At 33.3% G+C, this 27,395-nt stretch overlaps 2 long non-coding RNA genes across 2 annotated transcripts; both read right to left on the minus strand.

Moving 5' to 3' along the window:
* Positions 1-656: 656 nt before the first annotated feature.
* Positions 657-9,257, minus strand: LOC140441967 (uncharacterized). Its single transcript, XR_011951055.1, has 3 exons — positions 9,193-9,257; positions 1,292-1,381; positions 657-861 (listed from the first exon to the last, which is right to left on the minus strand). It is a non-coding gene; the product is annotated as an uncharacterized lncRNA (long non-coding RNA).
* Positions 9,258-13,376: 4,119 nt separating this feature from the next.
* On the minus strand, positions 13,377-27,377 carry LOC140441973 (uncharacterized). Its single transcript, XR_011951057.1, has 3 exons — positions 27,265-27,377; positions 26,111-26,481; positions 13,377-13,500 (listed from the first exon to the last, which is right to left on the minus strand). It is a non-coding gene; the product is annotated as an uncharacterized lncRNA (long non-coding RNA).
* Positions 27,378-27,395: the final 18 nt, after the last annotated feature.

Genomic DNA, 27,395 nt, shown 5'->3' on the forward strand with positions numbered 1-27,395 from the left:
ATAAAATAAATAAGTTTATTAAAACATACAATTTACATAAGTACAATTTAAAAAATATATTTATTTAGTTCAAATAAATGTTTCAATCATATACTCTGCGACACTGGTCGTTCATATCTAACCATTCAAAATCCCCCGTAATAGGATTATAAGGTATTGTATTCCTTCAGATATAAGGTGGGTTAGTCGAAAACGTCTTAAACCGTCAGTTTTAGGTTGGTTTTTACTATTATATCGTATTACTTATCCTCTCTGTATTTCAGTTTTATAATTAGGGTTAAACTTGTAGTGAGCTATCAACAAATTGTGAACGGGTATAACCTGAAATCAAGTGAGAAAGAGATATTTAACCATGTTTTGTGGCCATTTAAAATTAAATAAGAAACATATATTAAAACATGTTTTTAAAATATATATTAAAGTAAATTTAAAAACACTACACATTTTTAACAAACAGCACAAAAAATAGCCAGTTCTAAGGGGATTTATTGAAAGGACATAGGCAGATACCTAATTTGGGCTATAATACAATAATCATGTAAAAGTTTTATTAAACAATAAACATTTATTGAGAAAATTATTTGGTTTAAGTGTTTAAAATATATGACGTATTTGTTAAAATATTTGATATATTTCTTTTAGAAATGCAACGGAATTGACAGGATGCAGTAACACTTTCATGATTAATTGCTCTTATACTTCAATTGGAAAATGTTCTATCTTTCACGTCAAATCGTTTAAGTATTGATTGAATATTTGATTGATTTGATTGTTTCAAATGTGTGGGTTTTCTGTTCATATTTATTATGGAATTTCCAACTGTACGCATATAACAAGATACGATATTGCTCCGGTAAGAACCTAAAACCAAAAAAAATCAATTTTGTATTTCAATTATGTAATTATATATTTACTAAAAATTAATACAAAAAGGTAAAATTTTAATGGACATTCACATAGAATTTTTAAATTAAATAATAGAGGTGCTATCCCAAAAAGTGAAATCAGTTTAATAATGAAGGAACTAAAAATCAAATATTATTGTATGGAATGGACTGCAAAAGTGTGTTGAGGTGTTCTTAAAATGACGCGTTGATTGTTAAAGACACAGGCATTTTATTATAGCGTAACAGTCTTTACTACATATTACGTCAACTACCAATGGTGCATTCAACATAACATTTGTAGACACAGCAGGTCCACTAAAAACTAGAAATTAATATGTACTAAGGCTGCAATGCCAATTCAGTTTGAATGTTGTGTTTATTTTTTTTGTATATTTAATACTTACCGCAAAAATAATTGACGAATTTAACGGAAACATATTACAGACAAAAATTCCAATTCGATACTGCATCACTTGGTTGGAAAAATGTTCAACCTAAAACAGTTTTCTAATAGACCTGTTTTTTAAGTATCATATACACTGTTTATTTTTTACGTTTAAAATATCCACTCAGTGTAATATTGTAGGTTAAAAAATTCATCATCAACTTAAATATTTAGTCGTAGTTAATATAAAATTAATTTTAATGTACTATTTTCAGTTCTTTCTATTTAGAATAAGAGGAAATAATCAATAACTATAGGTGTGATGTTGGAACCTAGAGCTTGTTGCCATTCAGATACGTGTGTTCGTAAAACGTCATTTTTAACTTATTTTACGAAGACAAACTTTTACAAAAACAACACATTTAGAAGAATACGTTTATTTACAAATCTAAATATACAAGTTTGTCTCTTTAAACACAAAGTTCGATCTATAAAACTAAACTAGGTTAGGGTAAGTAACACAGGACGTCTAAGGTGAATAATGCCTGAAATGCAGATAGAACAAAATGATCCAGCTAGAAAAACGCTCCAAAGAAGAAGAGGTAGACCCAGAACAAAGTATCAGAATAACATCGATGAAGGCATAAGAAATATGAGAATCGTGCCCAGCGGAGGAAGGAGATGAACGACTGGAGGGAAATTCTTGAGGATACAAGGTTATAAAGCCAGAATGATGATGATGATGAACTGGGTCAGGATTTAGAAACCATTGTTTTGCTGCGCCACCAGTTTTGATTAGGAAAATTTGTGTTTGTGTAGTAAGTGGGTTAATAAATAATTTAAACAACCAATTATTTCTAACAAAAGAATTGTTTAAAATTCCTTGTTAACGATAATGGATAGGCACGTTCATACGCCATATAGGAACATATTATTAATTATAAAAAACGACTGGATTGTAGTATAGAGTTTGTATATTAAATTTTGTACGTTTTGACAAAAATTTATATAATACTTTCCCAATGTGTTTCATTTCTGATGTTAATTTCTTCATTTCTTGATTGATATGAGCTGCAACTTTAGCACGGATTTCATTTGTCTTGAGTAACGAGTATTCACCTTAGAACTTTTGGATTTTATTATCTTTTTTACCCTCAGTTTCATTTTTGAGACAAAAGGTTATGGGTCTGAGGGGACATCTGTTCCAGGAAAAGACTTAACGCTTACAATGGAATTTCTAAATCTTAGATTGGTTTGAATAAAGTCGATCTGATTTCTAATGGAATTTTGTTCATTATTCTGTGGTGACCTCCAGGTATACAGTATACGGGGTGGTAATCGAAACCATGTGTTTATAATTGCTAGATTTTCTTCTTAACAAAATTGATCCAATCTGTCGCCTCTAACATTCTTTATTCCTAAACCATATTCACCTATTATATTGCTGACTCGGCATTTTCCTATCTTTGCATTTAAATCTCCCATTATTATAATAGTTTCCTCCTTTCTTGTGTATTGTAGAAGTTGTTTGAGTTGTTCATTAAAATGTTTTATTTCAGCTTCTGATTTATCTGCAGTTGGGGCATACACTTGTACTACATTAAGTTTACAAATTTACAACGGCTGTTGGATTCTCCTGGAGATAACTATTCCAATTCCATATAGATGATCTCGGGTGTCATTTCCGGAGTAGTATATCGTTTTATCCATGACCAATGTTTTACCGGAACCAGGCCAGCGCATTTCGCTTATGCCTAATATTTCTAGCTTCAGTCTGTTCATTTTCCTTATTTGAACGAACTCCTCAAATTCTATGTCCTGAAATTCAAAAAGGATTTGTTCTATATATAGTTAGTTGCCACATTCGGGTGGTTCCTCCTCGCGGAGATTCTTAGCATCCCTTGACCATCAATAAACGTCCGCCGCAGGCCAATTTCTCAACCCCAAGACAAAAAAGTGCCCTACCACTTACTAACTCATCCACCCGAAGTCGTTGGTCAGTTAGTGGGGGATTACTTCCCTGTGGTTGCCCCTCTGCTGCCGAAATTAAGCCTACAGGATTTTTTATTTACTTTCCCACAGCCCTAATCATGTAATGACATTACTGCTGCCTAATGCCATGTCCTCAGTTGATCCGCGGGTACTTATTTGGCTATGTCTGTCCTGCATATCTGCTGAAATTTTTCCTATCAGACATTGGGACGCGCCGTGTCGAGGTTGAGGACTTCCCCGCCTAGTCTGTCTTACGCAAAGTAGTGAAGGGACCCTACTCAATTCAAAGCCCCTCCTTCACACAAGTTGAGACCAGCCAACATGTAATGTTATGTCCATTAGAATCTCCCGTGATTATTTGAGGTGAGGAAATTTATAGGAGAAGATTAAGTAATTGACTTTATATATAGAGCTACTCCTCCACTGGAATAGTTATGATTGGGTAGGTTGGTACAAAATCCGGTGTAACTTTTAAGGTTGTGCGTTGAGTTATTTTTAAAGTGCGTTTTTTGTTAAGAAATCAATTTTGGGCATATTCTGAAAGAAGAAGCTGTAGCATGTAGAATGCTTTAATATCCGTTTAAAGTACATTGTAATATACTATTAAAAATTATTTATGCCATATTTATTTTTACCATAAAAAATACAATAGAACTAGTTAATAAAATACAACATTTTCAGTTAACTAACAACTTTAGATTAATTTCATTTGACGTAAAAAATCTTTTTCCTAGTATCCCTCCTACAGAAACTTTTATTCTAGTAAAAAACCTTTTAGACCAAAATAGTACAAATCCAATCATTACATCTGAAATTTTACATCTTCTTGAAGTTTGCATAAACCAGGACTACTTTGAATTTAATAATGAATTATATACAAATAACAGTACAGGACTTATAATGGGCAATCCTCTAAGCCCATTGCTATCAGATATTTTTATGGATCATTAGAGACAAAGATTTCAAAACATCCCATATTCAAACAGTTTTTATATTGGTGGAGATACTTAGACGACGTTTCACAGGAACTAACAGGCAACTCGACCAATTTTTATCGTATATTAATTCTCTTCATAGTCATATTGAATTTACAATAGAAACAGAACAAAATCAATCCATAATTTTTTTAGATTTAAAAATTACCAAACTTAAAAACAAACATAACTTCTCCATATTTCATAAACCTACCCATACTGACACGACTATTCACAATTCCCAATTCACAATTCATCATCCCATCCCACACAACATAAACTGGCAGCCATCATAGTATGTTACATAGATTAACAGCAATTCCTATGTCAAAATACAATTTTGAGACAGAATTAAATATAATTAAGCAAATAGCAGTAAACAATGGATACAACGAACAAACAATTAATACAATGTTAAATCAAAAACTACACAAGAAAGCCCTGAACTTAGTATTTCCACCACCAGAGAAAAAACCCAGTACCTTCTGCTCGATTACATATACAGGCAAAATAGCCAAACACATAAAAAAACACCAGCTTTCAGAACAAATAACAACCTAGGCAAATATATTAAAAACAACAAGAGCCAACATAAAAAACACTTACACAGTGGTGTGTACAAACTTAAATGTGGCGACTGCCCAAAAACTTACATTGGTCAAACAGGTAGAAATTTTAAAAAACGAATAGCAGAACATAAAAGGGCTTTCAATAATAGAAAAACAGATTCTACATACGCACTTCACCTTCTAGATCATAATCAATCTTTTAATGACTAATTTAAAATTCTACACATTCAAAATAAAGGCCTTAAGCTTTCTTTGTTAGAATCTATGGAAATCAACAAATTAAAAAACACAGATATAATTCTGAATGACCAGCTTGAGACAAACAGTTCTCCCCACCTCGACCTATTTCATTAGAGACTATAAAGTGTAAACCCATGCCAAAAACAGATCACTTGAGAAAGGCAATTAGCCGAAACAGCTGTAGTGATAAGAATTTAAAATAAATTTTGTGGACGTTTTGAAAACAAAGTTTTCATTTTTACAATTATTTATGATTTAATTGAAACACATGAATCACTATCGAGGTCAAATGTTTATTGTTCTAATAGTTTTCCTAGTCTTTTGCGTAGTCGTGTGATTCGGTTTTTTAATTTTGAGTCTTTAAAATGAGCATGAGTCTCAACAAGCATTTTAATGAGTGATGTTAAATATTACAATAATTGTTAATAATTTTTCAGGACATTTCGATGACGTTTAGAACATTCTAGTGTTTGTTAATTCTTCGTCTTTTTCGTCAAGGGAATTTTTCTATATAAAATAAACCTTACGGATGTGTCGTAACAATATAATATATAATGTTAAAGTTTTACAGTTCTCTTAATGGTCTTTTACAATTTTAGCGACTACTTTACTACTATATCTTATGTTCAAGTACTTAATTTAAAATTAAAAACCAAACTGGTGATAGTTTACTAACATCTTCTAGTATTTTAAACAGCAACAATAAAACCCAGTGTTACTGCTTTAAACTATAAAACACAAGGCATAAATTCCATTTAAGAAATAAGAAGTATGCACGTAACGAGAGAACAAGCTGTGTAAGATGCAACCGTAATCCTATTTATTGTGCTATAACTTTAATCATAAAGTAACAAAATCGTTATAATTTCGTGTAGCTTGTTTTCTCCCGTATTTTAAAAAGATATATTATATTTTATACGAAACCTTAAACAAATCCCACGGAGAATCTCTTAAAATAAAACAGTTTTAGAAATACTCAAGTAAATAGAAACTACCGTTTTAAAAATGAAGCAGTTCTAAAAAATATTAGCTCAGCATATAGTTCTGAAACGTATATGCAATCAATAATAAACATGGCCTCTAACAACTATATATGAAGATAGTGTAGTTTTGTACTGCCAAAAGAAATTTTGATATTAATAAAGTGTGTTTTTTAGATGTATAGAACTTTAAAATGGAATAAAACAAAGATGATTTTTTTAAACTGACACGAAATTGACTTTATTCGAAAAATAATCTTTTGGCATTATTTAAATATTATTTATGGTATATGACCGTCATGGCTGGCTCTGATTTAATCTAATCTAGAGGTCCAATTTTCGATCACTTTTTCCAATATTTGTCGCCGTATTTCAGCAATAACGCGGCTACTGTTGTCATCCAAGTAATCAATCGTTTCATGTTTATCGAACTAGCACCTTAACATATCCCCACATAAAATAGTCTAACAGTAGTAAATTGCAAGATCTTGGAGGCCAATTCACGGTCCGAAACTTAAAATTAAGCGGTTACCAAACGTTTGTTTTAATAAATCAATGTTGTGGCACGAGCTGTGTGACATGTTGCGCAATCTAATTGAAACGATAGCCCTTGCACATCATGGTTGTTCAATTGGATAATGAAAAAGGCATTAATCATAACCCTATAGTAGTTACCATTGACTGTAACGTTCTGGCGTCTGTAATCGTTCTGTAATCTTCTTCTTAGAGTGCCGTCACCCTACAGAGGTTGGCAGTCATAATGGCTATTTTTATTTTTGAACTTGCTGCTCTAAACAAATCAATCGATCTGCATTAATACCAATCACGTTGATTCTTCAACCATGAGTTGTGCCTTCGGCCAACAGATCTTCTTCCTTAAATCTTTCCCTGTATTATGAGTCTCAAAATTTCATATTTTGAGACTCATATCATCAAGTTTTACACCTGTACTGTTGCGTACAGTCAGTAAGTCTGTCTATTCACCAAGAGAGAAGACTATTGTTCTGAATGTTCACGATGCTCTGGTTTCTCAGAATCCCACAAACACTGTTCGAAACATAGTCGAAAGTTGTGCCAACATGACTGGCGTAGGAAAGTCAACTATATATAGGTTCCTATCAGAAAGAAAAAAACACGGTATAGCTAACCCAAACACAAACGAACACTTAAAGAGAGGGAAAAAGCCTATTGAAATTGATGAATTTGCCAAAAATAGTATATGAAGGAAAATTCATGGATTTTTTTTTTTAAAAAGAAATACCAAACCTAAACAAAATTTTACAAGAAGTTAGAGACGACCCGAATTTGCCTCATATCGGACGAACTAAATTGTGGCAAGTTTTAAAAGAATTAAATTTCCGGTGGGAGAAATCAGACCGAAAATCACTTTTGATTGACCGGGAGGAGATAATATGTTAGAGAAGAAATTATCTAAGATCCATACGAAAATTCCGGGCTGAAGGAAGGCCCATCTTCTACCAGGATGAAACGTGGGTAAACTCAGGTCATACTCTAAAAAAAATTTGGTCAGATAAAAATATATTAAGCTCCAGGCAAGCCTTTATGGAAGGTTGTCTACTGGTATCTCCCCACCTTCTGGTAAAGGCAGTAGATTAATAATTTCTCACATTGGCAGTGAAAAAGGTTTTGTTAAGCATGGTTTGTTGGAATTTCAGATCAAAAGCACAAAAGACTATCACGAGAAGATGACAGCTGATGTTTTCGAAGAGTATTTTGAGCAGATGATTGAACACATACCACCAAATTCACTTGTAGTATCAGATAATGCACCTTATCATTCACGACTAGTAGAAAGACTTCCAATGACTGCGTGGAAGAAACAGGATATTCTTGACTGGCTGCGGAATAAGTATCTGCCTTACGAAGATGGAATGGTAAAAGCAGAACTTCTAAAAATTGCCCGGCAACACAAATCTAAGTTCAAGGAATACGTAGTTGACAAAATGGCGGAAAGGCGAAACATTACACTCCTTAGACTTCCACCCTACCACTGCGAAATAAATCCAATTGAACTCATTTGGGCACAAATGAAAAGTTATGTGGCTAGAAAAAATACGTTATATAAAATACAAGCTGTACGTGAATTGTTATACGAGTCTTTACAACATATTACAGAACAAAACTGGAAAGATGCAGTAAGGCATGTAATAGAAGAAGAACAAAAAATGTGGGATCTTGATAACATAATTGATGCGACCGTAGAGACACAACCGCTAATTATTAACCCTCAAGATGACTCGGATTCCGAAGTTGATCCTATTTATTTTGAATTTGAATAGTTTTCTAATCGTAATTATATAAGGTAAGTAATAATAGTTGTAATCCTAAGGTATTAAAGAGGAAAGGCGCAAAATGTCGCCTGTCAAAATGTTCAATGTGTTTTAAATGTATCCATTTTTTTTCAAATCCTGAGAAAACTAAACAGCATTTTTGAAAAATTTAAAGCAGAATGAAATATTTTTTAGAATAAATAAAAAGTTTCTTTTGCATGCAATATTTTCAATTAAAAATTATACTATATTTTCTCTTTTATTTTCATCCCTGTTACATAACATATTAAAATAAACATTGTAAAAGTTTTCAGGGACTTTCTGCCCTGAGTAATAATGTAATCTTTCATTCTGCGTTTAAATTTTTCAAAAATATTTATTAGTTTTCTCCGGATTCGAAAATAATGGATACATTTAAAACACATTGGAAATTTTGCCAGGCGGCATTTGGCGCCTTTTTCCTTAATTAAATAAATGTATCTTTTACAAATGGCAAGAAACTTTTTATTTTTAAATAAAATAAATAAGTTTTATTAAAAAATACAATTTACATAAGTACAATTTAAAAAATATATTTATTTAGTTCAAATAAATGTTTCAATCATATACTCTACGACACTGGTCGTTCATCTCTATCCATTCAAAATACCCCCGTAATAGGATTATAAGGTATTGTATTCCTTCAGATATAAGGTGAGTTAGTCGAAAACGTCTTAAACCGTCAGTTTTAGGTTGGTTTTTACTATTATATCGTATTACCTATCCTCTCTGTATTTCAGTTTTCTAATTAGGGTTAAACTTGTAGTGAGCTATCAACAAATTGTGAACCGACTATAGTTACAATAACAATGAAATTTTTTAAATATATACTTACGGTCTCATTTAAATCTTCCGATCTGTTTTTTAAAGTATGTAGAATATGAACTGTCCTTTGAGCCTAGAAGATAAAAAAATTTAAAAATTAAAGAACAAATAATACAACAATGTCTGTTAAAACTTTAAACAACATTAAACACATTTAAAGACATTCTATCATAAGCATACAACTATAAAAATGAAATCAGCATAACAGATTCCTTCAGTTCAGTGAATTCATGAATGATTATTAGTCACCAAGAGAATATGTCTTAGTAAGTTTTTATGTGATATCCTTGTTTACAAATCTTTTACTTTCCAGCATAGTAATCTCACTCCAAAATAATTGAAACCAAATTCAACCTTACAGCCTAATACCGTGTTAAATATTCTCTTAGTTATTAAAATTGACCTTCGACATTAATTATTTTATATTCAAAGACAAATTTCATCGTCAAATTTTTGTAACACCTAAGAGATCTTCGTTTTCTACTATTTGAGTGAATTTTGTACTAGACGACATTATTAATGAGAGTATCAAGAAGTTAGATATCCAAGTTTCCTTTCTTAAACGTTATGTCAATGATATTATTTTAGCAGCACCCTGATAAGTTTTTGAAAACCATATCAGTGTTTAACAGTTTTTATCCAATTCACATATGAATTTGAGGTTGAAAACAGCATCTTATTTTCAGATATGCTAATTATTCGCACACAGAATGCATTGGACACTACCTAGTACAGAAAATAAATGAATAGCAATCATTTTTTAAAATACCCTTAGCACTAAAGCTCTTAGACTCAGAGTTAATACTTATTGATAACCCCTATTTCATTGCTGTCATCAACAAATATCATTTTTCCCAAAACTATGGTCACTCTATTCCAGACGTACCCAATGGTGTTTAATTAGCGTCCATTTTAAATAACATACAGTTAAACATTTTTTCATTTACCCCAGAACTAGCCATAAAATATGCCTCTCCCTGGGATTTCTCACAAATCACAATTAAGCTTAACAAATTCTTCAGCAACTTTCTGTTTTTAGATATAAGAATCATTCACACAGAATAACAGATCAGCCACTATCTATTACAGAAAAAAGTAGCTAGCAACTGTGCACTTGACACATGCGCTATGCAAAGATAAATCTCTTAGTTTACCCTAGTCCATTGTCATTGATAACTCTTATATCATTTGTATCATCACCAAATATATATTTTCCAAAAGCTGTGGTCATTCTATTACAGAAGCATCTTATCATGTACAATAAATTATAGTCGATTTCAAATAACATATAGATCAACAACTCCTCTTTTATTTCAGAACTAGCCATAAAATCAGGAATAAGCTTATTCTCCACAAATCAGGAATAAGCTTACCAAACCTTTCAATAGCTTTTAAGTTAAAATTACTTTAAAAAACACCAAAACTGGAGGAAAGTTGTTTTAAAAAACCAAAACCCTTTAGAATACACTAATAATGTCTATCACATACCCTATACAGAGTGGAGCTGCTGCTATATTGTCCAGATCAGCCGCTCTCTTCATGGTTGACTAACTTTTCACAAAACTGACAGGGTTTCTAAAGCATCTTGTGCCCTTGCACAGCATGCCGTTTCTACCAAACACCAAACAGCAAATCGACTTTACAAATAATGTCAGCATACTTTGCAAACAAAAAAATTATCCTAAGCCCTATAGTCATTTGAGCTGCAACATGTCCCTTAAAATACATTTCCTTGATTTCCACTAGAACTTTTTCCCACAAAATCTGGGAGATATTAGGGATGAACAAGGAGAATGTTTCCATTAAAATATTTGAAGAATGTAAAAACGATATCAAGTAAAACGGTGTCCAAGGATGCTAACTGACTACGGCGGGGCACTAAAAGAGATGCGCCAGATGCTGCAAAAGATGGCCATTGTCAACATTTTTTACATATTTAAACATTGCTTACTTGAACGCATTTTCCTTATTTAAATTTAATCACCCACAATGGAATATAAAAAAAACGTAATAGAAGGGTTATTTTTCTCCAGGAGCTAGGCATCGATCTAATAAAGTCTCCTGTCTAACGAAGGGCTGAGGATCTGAAGGGATTGCATCTTCACATTGTAGTTGCAGTGGAGGGTATTTTGGAGCAAAAACTTAAAGGTCTAAATGAAGCTAAATCTGACGATAGACCTCACACTACAAAACCGCGGGATTCTATTTGCATCAGAGAAGCTAATAATGGAAATAAAGATGTAAAAAACTGTCAAAGACAGCCATAGTGTGTCTTCTTCTTCTTCTTCTTCGTGCGACTGGGATTACTCCTGTTTGTCTGCCTTTTATTCTGTTTCAGTCGTTGTTGACTGTATATTATCTTTCCACCTTTATGGCGGCCTTACAGCGGGTCTTCTGCAATACGGCTTGTTGTTTTTACAGATGTTCGCTAATCTATCTGGTCCCATTCGGTTCACATGTTCGTTCCAGTTTTTTTTTCTTGTTTTTATCCACCTGTTAGTATTTTGAATTTTGCATTGTTCACGTATACTTCTGTTGGTTTGTCTGTCTCTTAATGGTATGCGTGGTATTAATTTTAATACTTTCATTTCGATATTTCGATATTTCGATATTGTTGATTTGTTGTTTCGTCTTTCTTGCATCGGTGCTTGTCTCCGCTACATATGTTATGATTGGTCTTACTGTTGTCTTGTGTACTTTCATTTTACTTTCCGTGGTCAGATATTTGTTTCTCCATATAGTTTCTCGAAGGCAACCACTTATTATTGCCACTTTTGATGCTTGCCTTGTGGTCTCTGTTCTTATATCCCCGTCACTAGTGATCTCTACTCCTAGGTAATTAAATTTCATTACTTGCTCTACCATTTTGCTGTCTATTTCTAGTTTGCATCTACGCGGCTCTTTACTGATCACTATACATTTAGTTTTTTCTACTGATATTCTCATATTAAGTTTGTTTACTGTGATATTGAAGGTGTGGAGCTGGAATGTCATCTTCGTTATCAGCAATTAGTGCTGCATCAACGGCATAGTATAGTATCGTAATTTTATGCGCTTCCATGTGGTATCCGTGTCTTTTTCTTACTTCGTGAATTATTTGATTTATCACCATATTGAATAACAATGGGCTGAGCAACTCTTCTTGGAGGATTGGTCCTTTTAGTTCTATGCATTCTGTTTCCCATGTTGGCATTATAACTCTGGTCTTGTTGTTCTTGTTAATTTCATTACTTTTCATAGTGTTTTGCGAAGTGCAATTTAATAGTTCGTTAATTTTATAATCTCATAAGGTTTGTACATGGTTTATACTAATATTTCAGAAAATGCTGTATTTACTAAGCATAAGATTCTTAAGTTTAATACATTTCTACCATTTGTAAGAACTCTCAATAAATATAGTAGCAATTTTCGAGGTGGAGATTTTTTTACCCACCCTTGGGCATACATGAAACCTACATTATTGTTGAACGTTTAAGGGTTTGTAGTAAACCTGTACCTTAATTAGCAGAAAATGTATTATTTGTATTTGACTGTCATAAGAAAACCATATGCGATAGAAAAAAACTATTATAATTTTAGGATTCAGTGTACAAAGTGCTATAACAGTTAATAAAACTTTTATAACAAAACATTATATTTTTTGTTACCTAGTGAATTTGTCTTAACCAGCACATTTAAAAAATGTTATGGATGCTTTGAATTGCAAAATAAAATGACTTTTCATTAAAATATCAAAGCAAATCTAAAAACTTATAAAATATTCAATTCGTTTAAATTAACCGTTTTCCTCGTAGAGCCTTTTTTTAATAGTGGGCTAAAGTTTATATCAAATGCTAAAAAAATCTTTTGTGGCAACTAAAACAAAAATAATACAGCATTTAAAACCGCTAAATTGCAAACAAATGTACAAACCATACATATATTTACAGTTTTTACTCTAACAAAGCCAACACAATGTTTTTTAAAGAGAGAATAGATAATTTGTTCCAAATTTTTCATCATTGCGCAAATTTCAAAAACATTTACCTCCTTTGACATCAAAGAACTAATCACACACATAGTCGTTAAATAGGCAACGTTCATCAACAACATACTTCCACTTTTTAGGTAGTAGAGAGGATGCTGTTTACGCTGATACGCTGTATCCTTTTGTCTGGCAAAAAATAAAGTGTTTGTTATTAGGCTTAATTCGATACTTAAAAGGAGGAATAGTATTCTTGTAGAATAAATTTCGTTGAGTGTTTCTGTTAGGGTATTTATATTCTGGTATTTCGTTCGAATGCCCTCTAGTTGATTCGTTAATGTGTTTTCGTCAATCCTAAAAAAAAATATTTTATTCTATAAGTTTTTGTAATTTAAAAATTGTTTAATATTATGTCAAATTTCATTCAATATAATCCTAGGCCCAACCTTCGATTGACTGATTGTATTTCATCCAGTAGCAACTGTAAATCATCGATCCTTTCGGTCATAACAACCTTGTAATCAGAGTATTTTATATTATTTATGACGTATTCTCCTATTCTTATACCTTAGGTCCTTTAATACAGCACCTTTTAAAAAATATTTTTCGAGTACATATGAGCCGCTCAGAGGAAAAGTGGTATAACTCACAAAATTTGAATTTTTGAGATATACCAGTTGTGGGTTCCTATAGATAATATCACATTCAGATGGCAGCGTTCCAGAGATAGGCCTGTACTTTCTATATGCCAGAAATAACTACATTGTTGTCAGTTTTTAATCGTACCTACAATCGTACGTTATGGGCCGGCTCCTATAAAAGAATTATAATTTCGGAAATATTTATGAATGTGAAACGGAAAAATACTACATTTTTTTAATTATATAATTTTTCTGTTGGTATTTTAAAAATAGAAAGTTATATTTCGGAAATCTGGTCTTTTCGGAATTATATCTTCTGTTCAAAATTGTTTACAATTCGTGGAAATGAAATAATTATTTGTATAATCCGTTTTTGATCTTAATGTCCTTTTAATGACACACTTTCTCTACCTGCATTTACAGTTACAGACATTAAAAAATAATTTAGAATTAAAAAAATATACCTATTTATAAATTCAAAATTATTGTCTAATGCCAGCAATTATAAATTCAGGTAAATACTTGAGAGTCATTAAAAGAATTTTCAGTTGATATCAGACGTTTGTGTCGTGTCAGTGTCAAAATGGCCGCGAGTGTAATAAAATTCAAAAACGGTAATTTGTTAAATAGTGAATGCAAAAAAATAGTGTTAAATGTTTTTAACTATTTATCAAACAGTAATAATGATAAAAGTGTATCAACAATAGTGCGGGAAGTTTCTGCTATGACTGGAGTCTCTGAGCGAACGATATTCCGATATAGAAGTGAAAGTAAAAATGGTCCACTCGTAACTCCTATAAGAAAAAAAAGAACCGTTATTTGAATAGTCGTGAGAATAGATATGATGAAGCAACTCGGTCTAGAATAAGACAAGTAGTGCACGGTTTTTTTATGGACAATATTCCTCCAACCCTTGACGTAGTACTAGAAAAAATTAAGCACATGGAGCATCTTCCGAATTTTTCCAAGAGTACGTTGAGAAGACTATTGCACGACATGGGTTTTATATATGGCAAACAAGGTAGAAATTCAATATTAATAAAAAAACAAGAAATAGTCGCTTGGAGGCGTCACTATCTCCGGGAAATAAAGAAACTGAGGAACGAAGGAGCCAATATCATTTATATGGACGAATCATGGGTTAATACTGGAATAACCAATGGGCAAGTATGGCAAGATATAACAATAAAAAATAGCCGACAGGCTTTCGTAAATGGACTTACCACAGGTTTAAAAACTCCGACCGGAAAAGGACCAAGATTTGTTTTAGTCCATGCAGGAAACAAAGACGGATTTGTTGAAGGTGCTGACATCACTTTTCTTGCCAAAAAAGGTGCTGAAGATTACCATGAAGAGATGGACGGAGATCTATTTGAAAAATGGTTTGAAGAGATGTTAATACCGAATCTCCCAAAAAATAAAAAGAATGTCATTATCTTGGACCATGCATCTTATCACTCTAGGAAATTAAATTTTCCCCAACAATATTGGGTGAAACGTCAAATTGAGGAGTGGCTCTATGAAAAGGACATTTATTTTGAAGAAGATTACTTAAAAAATGAACTTCTGGAAACTGCTAATGTATTTAAAAATATTTATGACAAATACAAAATTGATTGTATTGGTGAAAAATACAGGAATCACAGTGACGAACAATGCCGCGTAGATGTACATATCTTAAGACTTCCGCCTTATCACTGTGAACTGAACCCAATAGAAATGGTGTGGAGTGAAGTGAAACGGTGCGTGTCCTCTAAGAATTCAAGTTTCAAACAAAACGACGTTAAAACATTGATTTATGAAGGTTATGATAAAGTACAGAACAATGGACATTGGAAAAATTACGTCAACCATGTTATAAAATTGGAGAATAATTTTTGGACAGTAGACAACATTCAAGATGACATTGAACCTATTAGAATTTCATTAAACGATGACTCTGAAGATGAACTAGATTATGAAAATGAAGATGATTGAAAATTGTTTTTCGGGGGTATTCTTTTCTCAGTAAAGGTAATAAAATATTTAGTTGATCTGGTTGAAATGTAGCACACTTAAATAACTCATTAATCGACATAATTTCAAGTAGTTATATTAGACGTCATTATGCAAAAAATAAAGTTATGAACATTTAATAAATTAGTGCACAATTGAGGCCCCTAGAACACAAGGGGTGTAAGTGCCAAAAACAAAGTTTTGAAAAATCTTTGTTCAAAGTTCGATATAAATTTAAAAACCTAGGTAGCACTTTTTCAGTTTTCAGCATGTTTTCAATGACATGTAATTTTTGATGGTGTTATTGTTGTTAATGTAGAAAGTTTGAAGCCAAAAGTACGTGCCTGTTGTTAGATATCAGTTGCTAAGTGATAAGCAACTGCACTTACACCCTTGTGTTCTAGGGGCCTCAATTAGGGGTTTTTTGCAATTATCTCAGTCATTTGTTTATGTATTTTAATTTACAAACTAAAAAATTAAAAAACTGTTTAAGATCTGCAACATTTATTTGAAACATTTTTCCCTAAAATGCACGAGGAACAAAATAGGCAAAAAAATGATTTTTTCCAAACTTCATCTTTCTTTAAAAAATAAACAAAGCAAAATTGGCTGTAATTCTTCAACGAATTATCATCATCTACCGTTATCCCTTATCTACCGTTTAGAACATTAAAAAACCTGTAGAATATTTTTCATATTTTTTTCCCTATTAACTGCGGTATTATGTATAAAAGCATTTGAGGAATTATTACCATTTATTTCATTCACGAATTTTCTATTAACAACTTTAGCTTACCTAAACATATCTTAGTTTACCGTGAGTTTGGCCCTGCTTATTTTACAAAAGTAGCAAAACTTACAATGGCAGTAGAATTGGCAACGCTGTTATCCTATATCCGTACACTGCCATCTCAACGTGGCTTTATCTATAGTGGTGCAATGTGTTCCATAGAGAAGTGGTATAATTCAAATATTCAAGGTTAGTGAGGTAATAACGGTGTATTATTTTTCCTTTGAACGAAATGTTTTTACCTTACTCACGATAACTGCATCAGATTAACGACTAAAAAGTGTGTTTTTTTGCTTTTTTGTATACAGAAACAATGAATAGTGTAAACAATATTTGTGAAAATAATACAGTCAGTGATGGAAATAATGTACGAAAAGGCAAGAAATGTGTACGGCACGATGGCGATCATAAACGAGTAAAACGTAACACAGAGGAATGCTGGGAAGGAGTATCTGACAAGCAAAGGCAAGGTTATACCCGCAAAGACTTTTAAAAATACAACTTGTGGGTGTGTAAAACGCTGCAATAATTTTGTTAGTGAATTAGACAGAAAGGGGCTGTTCTCTCATTTTTGGAGTTTGTGGGATTTTTCTCGTCAAAATGCTTATATTTTAAGACTTGTCCAGCGAGTTCCAGTACAATAACGCCGCCCGAATGAGCATAGCGAGGCATCAAAGGGACCAAAATCTGTAACATACAAATACGTTGTAAATGTTAAATCAGAGAGTGTCGTAGTTTGTAAGAAGTACTTTTTGGATACTTTTAATATCTCAAACGGAAGACTTCAAAGGCTCTTAAAAAAAGAGCAACTGGGTAAGCTTCCAGGGGAAGATCTCCGTGGAAAGAACCTGTATGCTAACAAAACATCAGATGACGCTCTAAATGTTATTAGGGAACATATTGAACTATTTCCTCGATATGGGATAGAGCTCATAACCCAAACAGAAAATACTTAAACCTTGAGCTCAACATTAGGAAACTCTACAATCTATATCTACGGTACTGCGAAGAAAAAGGTATGCCACCAGAAAAAGTGGTTAAAGAGCACATCTACAGAGACGTGTTCAACAAAGAATTTAATTTATATTTCCACGCACCTAGGAAGGACACGTGTGCACGTTGTGATAAGTACAAACTTTTAGTTGCAGTTTTACCTGATGGATCAGAAAAAAAATTTCTGGAAACGAAACACCAGCTGCATTTGCGAAAAGATGAAAAAGCAAGAATGTCTTTGCAAGAAGACACAGAACTGTCAAAACATTCAGAAGATATTCTGGTTTTCACATTCGATCTCGAGAAAGCCCTGACGTTTCCCAAGCTCTCTACCTCGGTCGCTTATTGGTTCGTGGTAAGAAATTAGTTCGAGCCTCATGAAACACATCGAACTTCACTGTGCCGACACTAAACACATCATTGCATACAGTGACGCATGCACGGGACAAAATCGAAATATAAAGTTGTCACCGATTTGGAATGCTATAGTTAAAAACATTATTAATAGTGTCACTAAAGTAGATCACAAATTTATGGTGTCTGGCCATTCGTTCTTTCCCAACGATAGGGACTTTGCGCTCATTGAGAGGACAGCAAAACCAACTTTAATATACACGCCACAAGATTGGATACGAATAAAACGTAATGCAAGAAAAAACAAGATTTATGTGTACGAAATGCAACGAGATGATTTTTGGTCAACTCAAACGGTGGAAAAGTCTGTCACAAAACGAAAGGTGAACGCCGATGAAATGCCTTTTAGATGAATACAAGTTCAGTGGCTACAGTTTGGCAATTCTCCCAAAGTAATTTTGTACCTTGAGGAAGGTACAAGGAAATCTTAAGTGATATTGAGCAATTTAAAAGTTTGGATTTGAAGAAATCAGCCAAAGGAAGACCCCGCACCTCTTTATCAATGGACCGACTGTATTATTCTCCCAGGCCAGTTACTGTAGCAAAGAAGAAGGATATGCTAGAACTTCTTCAGTGGATTCCACCTGTTCAGCACCAGTTTTTCATTGACTTAGTAACGGTTGATGATGCTGTTGATGTGGAACCTTTGTCTGACTATGAAGAAGATGAAGATTAATATTGTTTTTTAATGTCACCTCGGGGGAACAAATAAGGGTCTAACCACCTTCTGTTGTCTCCGGGTGCTCTGTAGAGGGCTTCGAATATACTGTCGAGAGCTCCTCTACTTAAGTCCATTTTCGGGTTATAGACTTGGAAAATATTTATCTTCGGTGTCTTGCCTTGAAAAAGGCAAGATATTTCTTACATGACAATTTTTTCGTCGAAATAAAACACCAAATTAAGTTGAAACAATTCTCAGCCACAGAGTATAGAAAATAAATGCAGGAAGCAGAGCCCCGAGAGCACTAAGCTCTCGGAGAGCCCGTGAGGGACTGACTTGGCTGACCTGAAAATCGCCAATATTTATATGCGCTGTTCGAGCGATAAATAGTGATTTCCAGGTCAAGAGCCAATGGGAAAATTCGAGGCGGGGCGATGCGCATCGAAATGCGTACTAGTCCACAGACTATCGCATTCGATGACATTAATACGAATTTTCTTAAAATACATATTTAAGTTTGTTTAGTACCAATATTCATTTCTGTTTCTGTTTGGTAATTTTCCTTAAAACTTCTTTGTTCAAATTATAAAATAACTTTTAGAAAAATTGGTCTTATTTTTAAACTGAAAGGTAAACTGAAAGAAAATTGCATACACTTTCAATAGAATCAATAATACAAACAAAAAACGTACAGTGTTATACAAGCTCTTAGGTGGAAAAGTGGTATAACTCATTAAGTTATACCACTTTTCTGCTAAACTCGTCACAAATGTTTGTTAGTGAAATGGTATTCTGGAAGTAACGTCTAATTACATGGGAAGAACGAACTTCAATCATTCCATAATAATTGCCGTAATTCGGCATCCCATATAAATTTCAACAAATTCTTGTCAAGAATCCGTCACAACTGGCTCCATCAGTATTACTGAGATTTTTTAGTTCGTTACCATGCAAAATCTGTATTTACCAAAAGTTAAGTTATATGCGGTCATACCACTTTTCCTCTGAGCGGCTCATATTAAATAGGGGCGATAAAACAGTCTAACTCCTCGTTCTATCAATACTTAGTAATCATTGTAGTAATATGTTTAATTGCAAGCAGTGAAATAGTTCTGTATGTTTTACTTGATCACATGCATAGATTTTATAAAATATATATAATTATTTTTGTTAAAATTACAGCTGTTTTGTAACAATACTCTCACGCAAAATAGTGCCTTTTTTCCTAACTCTTAACTTTTCCCTAAATCATTATAGAATCCACGTTGTTCTTTTCCAATATTTTGTTCGCATGAAACATTTTATTTTGTTTCGCAGTATCCTTTATGCAGCAGAATAGTATTTTTAAAATGTTTACTGATTACAAACTGATTGATAGCAAGTCAATCCAATCCAATCCAGTAAAATTAATCCAAAGGGACAAAATTGATAATTGCGAAAGATTCTGAATGTTCTAATTTTCCTTGAAATCTAAAAGTTTAACAAACGGTTGACAAAATCGCTTTAGTTAGTAAACACTAGCGCGAAATATGTGATTGTTTAAAGTAAGTACATTTTGTTATGGAAAAAAGCTTGTTTTAATTATGGCTAAAGTTTCTTTAGCTTCCATACTTTCCAATACCTGAAAAAAACTATATAAAAATGTGCGATTTTAAATAATGATCTTAATAGTTACATGTTCTCTGTCAACAAAGGTAAACACCCTATTATTCAGGGTATCATAATTTACGCGGGAAATTTAAAAATTCACAATGAGGCTAATTTGATCAGGTCTGTGCGGCGAAATTGATCTCCATCTAAGGTGAATTCGATAACATTTTTTTCTGAAAAAATCATAAATTAGTGCTATCTTTTCAGAAAAAAGGGTTCGAAATGATGCAAAAAAACTTGGTGCTCGTCCATATAAGGATTATGACGAAGTAAGGGTGAAACATGCCCTCCAGAAAGATCTTGAGGAAGGATAGTCTTTGCATCGCGCTTCCGAAGAATATAAAATTTGCTATGGAACTTTTAATAACCGCTATAATGGCCGACATGAAAGTAAAAATGGTGAGCAGACTGTATTTGTCGCGAACGAAGAAATAACTATTAAACAGCGTGCTCCAATATGCGGCGAGTGGGAATTTCCCCTTGACTTGCGAAAAATAAAATATTTAGCCAAAAGTGTTTTGGATGCCCAGGGTGGACAACTGGTCTTCTTCATTAGGTGCCGTCTTCTTAGCGAAGGTTGGCAGTGACATCTGCAAAGTCTTCCCTATTTTGAGCTTTCCTTTCCCTGGACTTTAAAAGTCTAATCCTGTCCAATCTTTGATGTTGCGCAGCCAGGTCATTTGTCGTCTTCCCGGGCCGCGTCTGCCTTCTATTTTCCCTACTATAATAATCTGAAGTTATACCTGTCGTGTCTAAATATGTGTCCAAGATAAGACGTTTTACGCTTCTTGACAATTTCTGTGAGTTCACGTTCTCTATTCATACGCCTTAAAACTTCTTCATTTCTAACGCTGTCAGCCCATGGAATTTTCAGCATACGACGAAATACCTACATTTCAAAGCTCTCTAAACGTCGTAACAAACTGACTGTTTACGTCCAAGCTTCCATGACAGAGGCGTTTTGGTTAAAGTAGAGTTCACGTATTGTATTAATGTCGTTTGGATCCAGGTTTTTTTTGCAAGCATTCTATTAGCTGATCATGTTTGACTTTATCAAAAGCCTTTTCATAGTCATAGTTCATAGTTCAAATGTTAAGCCAAAAGTGTTTTGGATGCCCAGGGTGGACAACTGGTTTTCTTCATTAGGTGCCGTCTTCTTAGCGAAGGTTGGCAGTGACATCTGCAAAGTCTTCCCTATTTTGAGCTTTCCTTTCCCTGGACTTTAAAAGTCTAATCCTGTCCAATCTTTGATGTTGCGCAGCCAGGTCATTTGTCGTCTTCCCGGGCCGCGTCTGCCTTCTATTTTCCCTACTATAATAATCTGAAGTTATACCTGTCGTGTCTAAATATGTGTCCAAGATAAGACGTTTTACGCTTCTTGACAATTTCTGTGAGTTCACGTTCTCTATTCATACGCTTTAAAACTTCTTCATTTCTAACGCTGTCAGCCCATGGAATTTTCAGCATACGACGAAATACCTACATCTCAAAGCTCTCTAAACGTCGTAACAAGCTGACTGTTTACGTCCAAGCTTCCATGACAGAGGCGTTTTGGTTAAAGTAGAGTTCACGTATTGTATTAATGTCGTTTGGATCCAGGTTTTTTTGCAAGCATTCTATTAGCTGATCATGTTTGACTTTATCAAAAGCCTTTTCATAATCTATAAAGCACAAGTAGACATATTTTTGTTGATCCCAATACTTTTGCATGAGAACAATGAAACTGAACAAAGCTTCTCGAGTTCCCATACCGTTTCGAAAGCCAAATTGTTCCGGACCCATATCTTCTTCGCATTTTTTGTAAATTCTGCTATGAATAATTTTTAGTAATAGCTTCAGAATATGGGGCATGAGACTTATTAATCGAAAGTCGTTACATTTTTTTTGCGTAGTTTGATTTAGGTATAAGCACAAACGTAGACGTTAACCAATCTTGTGGAATTGTACCAGTCTTGTATATACTGTTGAAGAGTCTTAATAATAGTTCTAAATTGTCTTCTTCCAAAAGTTGTATAGTTTCACTATGAACGTGGTCAAGTCCAGAGGCTTTTCTGGTTTTCATATTTTTTAAGGCGTATTTTATTTCTGATGTTAAGATATGCAAGTTGTTATTTTCGATGTTGGTTTGTCTATCAATATTTATTGTTCTATCGTCTGAGAATAGGTTTTGTATATATGCTCGCCATTCAATGCTTATTTCTTCTATTGTGGTCAGAACTCTATCATCCGTGCTTGTTATTGTGCCACACTGCCTAGCGTTTCTGATCCCACACATTTCTTTAATTTTCTTATGGAGAAGTCTATCATCATGTTTATTCTGTAGGTCTTACATCTCTTCGCAAGTTTCTACAAGCCACTGTGCTTTTGCTTCCACTATCCTTTTTCTTATTAGTCTTTGTTTTTCGTTATATTTATTCCAGTCTTTGTTCTTGTGTTGTCGTCTCACATTCATCATTTCTAATATTTCATTAGAAATCCATGGTGTCTTGCCTCTTTGATTCATTGCTGCTACTTTTTAAAAACACTTTATTTGGAACTGACTGGGTATATTCTTTACTGAGACGGTATAAGGGAGAAATTATCCAAAAAGTGGCGACCAATATTAAAAAACCTAAAGCTAACATTTCAAAAGAAACTTTAGTTGCTTACTTCGAGAATCTGCGTATAGAATTAAAAAACATTTCACTCCCCGCCTCTCGACGCGTTAGTGTTCTGAGCTGTTGGACGTGAATCCCTGTCCTGGCATTTGGTTTTCACCTCTGGCTGCGTTAGGTAGTTGAGTTACTGTGACCAAATGCCCATCTTGGTAGTTAGTATTCGCCTCTGGTTACGTTGAGTAACTGAGTTACCGTTGCTAACTACCCATCTTCCTGTCTTTTGTTTTCTTTTTCTTTTTTTGTTCTCCTGAAGAAGCTACATACAATTGTAGCGAAACGTCGAGATGAACCCACTTTTGGGTCACTCACAAATGACACGGTCCAAACCCGGAAGACGAATAAACTATAATTCTGACTCTGGCCGTGGAAGCCTACGATTTCAAAAAACATTTCACCTAATAACATATTTAATTACAAAGAGACCAATGTACAAGATAAATCCGGAAATAAGAAAATGATATTTCATCGCGCACCAAATATCCCAAACGGGTTTAAATTTTACTAAAGCAGCAACGACTATATTGATGTGTGCGTGTGCTTCGGCTTCACGATTGCTGTTACCACCATGTATAATTTATAAAGCAGAAAAAATGTGGTTATACTGGACTGAAAATAGTCCAAGAAGGATCACCTTGTTGTACTGACAGATGCTGCGCTGTAGGTTGTCGATGTAATCACATCTATCATGGATGGATAGATTCATGGACATTTACGGATTGGTTTACGTTGCCTTTTTTTCCATATATAAAACCCCTTAAAGGGCAAAAAATCATTATAGGACATAACCTTTCCTCACATTTCACCGATGAGGTGATATCGTTATGCGAACAAAACAATATGTTTGGTCAAAAATTCAACACATTTGACCCAATCACTTGATGTCGGTTCTTTTCGTCCCTTTCGGATGGCTTGGAGGGAAACTCTTAGTGAATGGAAAAACTATCACCCCAGATTAACCACAATAGATAAGAAAGATTTTTCAAACTAGTTAAGTACTACTCTTCAGCACATGGACAAAAAAACAACAACAGCGGATGAAAACAGCGCTGTAATACGAATTATTATTTCCTCCTTTGCAGCCACAAAAATTTTCTCTTTCTTCCCCGAGAAAGTTTTAAATAAGTTAACTAAGCAGATGAAGAAATAGAAAGCCAAATCGACAACCTTCGGGTACATTATCTAAAGCAAAAAAGATATTTAGCTGCAAAAACTCAATGAAAAGGACCTAGAAGTTATGAGATATAAATCTACTGACGAATTAAAGAAGGCCTTCAAACTAGTCAAACATGATTAATTTTTGGTTGGAGTGATTGATATTATTGCCATTTTGCCCTATCCTAAATTACTTGATTCACAGAAACAGCTTTTTCTTGATTCACAGGAACAACAAAAAACAAAAATACGCTAATAACCTATATTAGCTTATTTTTGATTTTTGTGTGAATTAAATAAATCTGTAGAAAAGCAAATTGTGGTTTAAATTGCAATGATGAATTTCGCCTTAGTATACATTTTTCAGAATGCTTACATCTTTTGAAAAATAGTTTTAACCTGGGGTGAACATGATCGGCCAACATTACATATTATAGTATTTTCATTCACTAAAAAAGGGATGATCAGTTTCGTCCCATTTAGGGTATAAAATTGTAATCAATACAAAATCGTAATCAAAAAAATATTTTTTATGGAGAAATATTTAATATAGATCTTGTTGAATCGTATTAGTAAAAACTTTACCATTATATTTTTGAATGAATAATTTTAGAGTGATTAATTTCACCCCATTTTACGGTAACTAAAATCGATCGTTGCCATTCATTAAGCAATGTGTCACTATTGCAAACCTGCCTGAAGGAGGATATTAAAATAAATAATATAGTATCGTTATCGAGAAGCTTTAAAAATTTAATATAAATTTCGTGTAGTCTTGGAAATTTTTCTCCATTATTAGTTATAAGCCTCTCTGGGTCTTAGCGAAATTCATCGTTAGGTAAGTTCTCGATGTACTTTTGTCATTCGTAATAATGATCTCCACTTGCTAATAGCCCCTCTTCGTTATTATTGCGCAAAGTAATGCTTTTTGTTTTTGTGTAAACCTAAATGTTCTTTGAGCTTTTTCTGCAAATTAAAATCATCGTGTATAGTGTGACGGCCTTAGCTCATTAGCTAAAATCTTACCTGTCTGAGCCAAAGCACACGAATCCGATTCTCAGCTTCAACAATAGCATTTTCATTGCTAAAAATTAAAGCCGCCACCTTGCTTCGAAGGGCACGTAAAGGCAAGTGGGTTTTCAGTTCCAAATCTTTCCAGTTTACTTCAATAATCCCATTTTTAAATTATGGTCAACAATTTTAAAGCCTGTAAAACCTTTATAGTTGTTGATTTCTTTAATATAATCTTGTTGTATTCGTGATGGTCCTGGTGATTTACTTTTTTTATTAAAAAAAAAGTCGCATCCACCAAAAGGTTATAAGCGACTGAAAAATATACAAAATTGAATAACTACAGTTTATAGAAAATGTTTATATGTTTGTATATCTTGGTTATTTAATTATATTATTATAGGAACACTCTTGACCTAGACTGTCTGCTAGAGAGTTTGAGATATTGTAACGATGTCTTTCTTGATCGTATTTATCACAATGTAGATGTTAAAAAGTGACAATGAAATCCACTGGAAAACATTATTCTTGATCTTATTCAACTAAGAATTAGTTGGAGACTACTCGTTTTGCCACAAATGTAAGACTTTATTTTTAAAATAAGTTTCTAAGACACTGGAAACATACTTGTCTATAGGCTCCGAATAATGGCTTTAAAATTGCCTGTCTGTTTCTTTTATGTTGATGAACTTCAGACAGCTGGTATTTGAGTAACTTTTTAAAAGGATGTTTCGGAAAATATGTTTTAATGAGTTAAGAGAGCTAAGGGAATCTGTTATGACCAGGGCTTTTGTGAAGGAAAGCTCGTTAAAAAGTTTCACAGCACAGTATATAGCGTAGAGCTCAGCTAGATATGTGCTACATACTGGGAGTAGATGGAAAAGAGACGCTATAAACAACCAGTTGTGGTTCACAAGTTGTGGTTCACAATGATCATAAACCTTCAATGTTAGTAATGAGGATTATTTAAAAATGCAGTAACAAAATAATTAATACTTACATATTATCTGTTACACATTCAATAAATTTATTCATTCTAATTGATCTACTGTTCCATTTTCTCTTTAACCTTTTAATTTCCTTGTTGATCCATAAAAACCTTTTATACAAAACGTAAATACCGCCCACTATCTGTATTAAAACCATATTGTTTGCTATAATCGGTGCATTGTATGTGAATATTCCCTTCCATGCCCAAAGGTTGTAACTAGCAGGTAAAAAGGAAATTAAATCACACACCACGACATAGATGGCTATAAAAGTAAACGTAACGGCGATGGTGAGAGTCAATCTAATAGCATCTCTGAAGTATAACTTCGGTTTTAGTATTGTTTGATCAAACTTATGTATCTCGTTAAAAAATGCTATCAGCTGAAACATAAGAAAACACGTGTAAGATGGGATATAACACACAGACACAAGACAAACACAAATATACAAGGGTAGCCAAAAACGCAAACAAAAAATGAATAACAGTCTATTTTCTAGTGAGAACAAAAAGCAAAGATGAAAAAAAATAGAGATACGAAGCGACCACTCCTTGGTAATCAAAGAATCTAAAAGTAAAAGACAAAAGACGAAAAGAGGAGAACAAATTTAAATGAAAAGTAAAAAGCTATAAACTAAAAGAAGAAAGATACAGGAAAACATACCAGGAAAAATTATATAACATGTTAGAAGATAGAGACAGAAACACAAACATAGAGAAAAATGGGAAAATCTAAATAAAAGCAAAATAGCAGAGGAAAAATATTGTGGCACAACATAAATCCCAAATATAAAGATGCTAAAAAACCGAAATGTGAACAAAGGAAATACCATCAAAAGTAAAGAGGTAAAAAGAAAAATGAAAGAGACAATTGATCACAAAGAGACCCAAGAATTATGAAACTTACACAGAAACACAAAAGGACATTAAAATAGCTGTGAAACAAGCCAAAGAGAACTTATGTAAAGGATGAGCATTTTCGGCTAGAGGTTGTAGTATTTTGGCCAACTGGTTGGCCAATGGTTGTGTAGAGCAATTGTATGCACTGACAATAGCACGTAAAGGAATAGCGGGTTTGTGAATTTTGGGTAGGCCATATATTTGAGGTGTTCCTACGAGGAATTAGATATATACATATATGAACAACTTTAAAATAACTCACTAACCTTTTTTCTACTGATCATTTCCATCAAAATAGAATTAGAAGTACTCAGTATAAAAACATGTGCATTCACAACTTCTATTATATGATAAATTTCATCTTTGTCCTTAGTATCCCTCATGTAAATATCGAAGA

This window comes from Diabrotica undecimpunctata, chromosome 1 (genome assembly GCF_040954645.1).
Source record: "Diabrotica undecimpunctata isolate CICGRU chromosome 1, icDiaUnde3, whole genome shotgun sequence".
NCBI lineage: Eukaryota > Metazoa > Arthropoda > Insecta > Coleoptera > Chrysomelidae > Diabrotica > Diabrotica undecimpunctata.